Source organism: Octopus bimaculoides, chromosome 2, assembly GCF_001194135.2.
Source record: "Octopus bimaculoides isolate UCB-OBI-ISO-001 chromosome 2, ASM119413v2, whole genome shotgun sequence".
NCBI lineage: Eukaryota > Metazoa > Mollusca > Cephalopoda > Octopoda > Octopodidae > Octopus > Octopus bimaculoides.
The window spans coordinates 192,027,062-192,030,653 of NC_068982.1; positions in this window are offsets into that span (position 1 = coordinate 192,027,062).

Sequence of the window (3,592 nt, forward strand, 5' to 3'; positions counted from 1 at the left end):
CACACACACACACACACACACACACACACACACTTTCACTGATACCATTTTACATTCAATGTGAACAACACCATTTTCAAATAAACCAAAATGTCAAAGACACAAAAGAGAAATAAATGGAAGGCAGGAACGTATGTGTTGTCTCCAATAAGAGCACATTGAAACCTTCCCAAAAACATACTCAGTGTCTCACTAGGAGAGATCTCAAACAAACAAACAAAGCAATCACATTTTCACATTATTATTATTATTATTATTATTACTATTATTATTATTATTATTATTATTATTACTATTATTATTATTATTATTATTATTATTATTATTATTATTATTATTATTATTATCATTATCATTATTACTACTATAAATATATAAATCTATAATTCTGGGCTTGTCGTGCTCAGGTGCACAACAACTCATCATAAAAGATTAAAAGAGAGAAGAGAAAGCAGACAAGTAAAGAAAGACAGCCATGAAAGCTAGAAGTTCATGTAGAATAGACAGAATAAATTCAAAAAGAAGAAAATAATTGAACAGTAAAAGAGCCATATAGAGGGAAAGGTGCCATGGAATACTTTTGAAGGATGTCTTGAAAGCAAACAACTGATGTGGGTAGCTTTATTCCCCATACTTCCGAAATTCTGAGTGCAAAAGAAATGTTTCTGAAAGTCATGGATGCTTTGCTCTATTTTTATTTTTTTTTATTTCATAAAAGTGGTAGAGATATTCTTTTCTACTCTAGGCACAAGGCCTGGAATTTTGGGGGAGGGGTGCAGTTGTTTAGGTCGATCCCAGTATGCAACTGGTACTTAATTTCTTGACCCTGAAAAGATGAAAGGCAAAGTCAACCTTGGCGGAATTTGAATTCAGAACGTAAAGACAGATGAAAAACCACTAAGCATTTCACCTGGCATGCTACCGTTTCTGCCAGCTCGCCCACCTTAAAAGTGGTAGAAACATTGAATTAAAAAAGGAAGTCAAAGTTGTTTGAAAGAGGGTTGATAATCCTGTGAGCTTTTATCAAGTCAACAACATAACATCAAAACTTAAGTGTGTCAATGCCAAGAGAAGCAATACATTGAAGATATGGTGATGGGGTGATGGATATATATATCTCTGAACAGCTTCCAGTAGATTGATATTCTGGACAAGACAGAGGTTCCAGACTGGAGATGCAAACTTGAAGTGTAGATATACCATTGTAATATATAACTTTAAACAGATAGCTCACATGTGGCAGACAAAGGTCTTACTGAGTGATGCTAAGACACCGTTGACCTTTTTAATAATTTTAGAAATCTGGTTCAACCAGCACAGATCATTGTTGACAATAATGCCAAAGTGACATTCCCTAGCAGACATTTTAAGGTCAGTATCATGAAGGAGTAAGTAAATTCCAGGTTTTTCCATCCAACATATACGATGGTAGTGCCCTTGTCTACAGTTTGCTAGAGTAGCCAGTTAGCAGCAAGCCATTGTTGCATTGTGTCCAGGTCAGCTTGCAGGAAAGCTCTATAACATACAGGATCCATTCTTTTTATCTGAAGGTACAGCTTAAGGTTGTTTGCATATTTTAACACAGGAACATTCTTCAAATTGGTATCTATTTCATTAATACATGTAACAAGGGACCAAGAATAGATCCCTGTGGGGCACCAGATGTCATTGTATAGTAGGGGCAGAGTGTTGTCCTAGAATTATGATTATCTTCTTTCAACCAAGAATGAAGCAACTTCAACCAGTTATAAAGATTAATCTTCATGCCCATTGCACAGAATTAAAGGCTTTGGTGAAACTGAGATAAACAACCCCCACCCCTGAGCTGCCATCACTGATTTCGGTTGAAGTTTTTAAGAAACTTGATGAGTTGGTCACAGCAGCTGGAGTTAGAAAAGGTTGAATAAGGTTATGAGCATTCTAGATGCTCCAGAGTGTCTCTGGCATAAGACACCCATAATTTGATGAGACAACAAGTGAAATTTTCTACTAGCACATAAAAAGCTCCATTTGAGCATTGGGCCTCATGGAGGCAGTAACAGGTGACCAAGATCTTTGGCAATATGACGTGCTTGTGTAGACATGTCAAGTCAAGCGAGACTGTAATCACAGCCAATGCTGGTGTCAGGTCAATGGCACCCATGTCGGTAGCACATAAAAACAGCATGGACAACAGACATTAAATGATGATGATGATGATGATATATATATGTGTGTGTGCATATCATCATCATCATTTAATATCCATTTTCCATGCTGGCATGGGATGGACAGTTTGACTGAAAACTGGTAAGCTGGTGGGCTACACCAGGTTCCAATCTGATTTGGCAGAGTTTCTACAGCTGGATGCCCTTCCTAACACCAACCACTCCCAGAGTGTAGTGGGTGCTTTTTACATGCCACCAACACAGGTGCAATTGACCTGACACTAGCATTGGTCACTTGGTTTGACAGGTCTACACAAGCATGATGTATTGCCGAAGATCTTGGTCACTACCTCCATGAGGCCCAACGCTTGAATGGAGGTTTTTATGTGCTAGTCAGACAGCACTGGCATCTGCCATGACTATGATATCACTCGGCTCGACAGGTCTTCCCAAAGCATTGCATATCGCCCAATGTTTGAAGGGTGCTTTTTACATGCTGGTTATGTGACACTGGCATCAGCCACAACTATGATCTCACGTGGCTTGATGGGTCTTCTCAAGCACGGCTTATCGCCAAAGGTCTCATTCGCTTGTCATTACCACCATGAGGCTCAATACTCAAAGATCATGTTTTACCACATCATCCTTTGTCTTCCTGGGTTTACCTCTTCCACAGGTTCCCTCTATCATTAGAGTGAAACACTTCTTCACCCAGGCATCAATCAGTCTGCCTTTCACTTTTGAGCGAGAAGCCCTTTGTTGCCAGCAAAGGTAGGAGCCCTCTGAACTTTGCCCAGCCTATTCTTATTCTAGCAGCTACACTCTTGGAGCATCCACCCCCCGCTACTGGCTTGGTCACCTGGGTAACAGAAGCTATCGACAACTTCTAGTTTTCCCCCCTGGCATGTGATGGAATCTATTTTCTGTACATTTTTTGGAGACCAGGAAATGACACTAAGAAAAGTTGCTAAATGTGGAGAATGAATGGGAGAAAGAGAGTCTGCCAAATGTTGACACAACTGAGGGACCAGTACCTTGGTAGATAAAGTAATTAAGGACATGAAGACAGGGAAAAACCCCAGCCCATCAGGAATCACTGCTCAGATGCTTAAAATATCTGGCAGTGTAGGCTATGGTCTAGTCACCTGTATAGTTAACCAGGTGGTACATGGAGGAGTCATACCCAGTGACTGGTGTAGCAGCTCTGTAGTCAACTGCTACAAAGGTAAAGGTGATGCCTTAGATAGAAATAATTACAGAGGTAGCAAATTATTGGATCAGGTGATGAAAGTTACAGAGAAGGTAACTAATCAGGAAGAGGCCCAACTAATTAGGAAGAGAGTTAGTCTAGATGAGATGCAGTTTGGTTTTGTACCAAGGAGAAACACCACTGATGCTATATTTCTGGTAAGGCTACTGCAGGAGAAATACTTAGCCAAAGATGA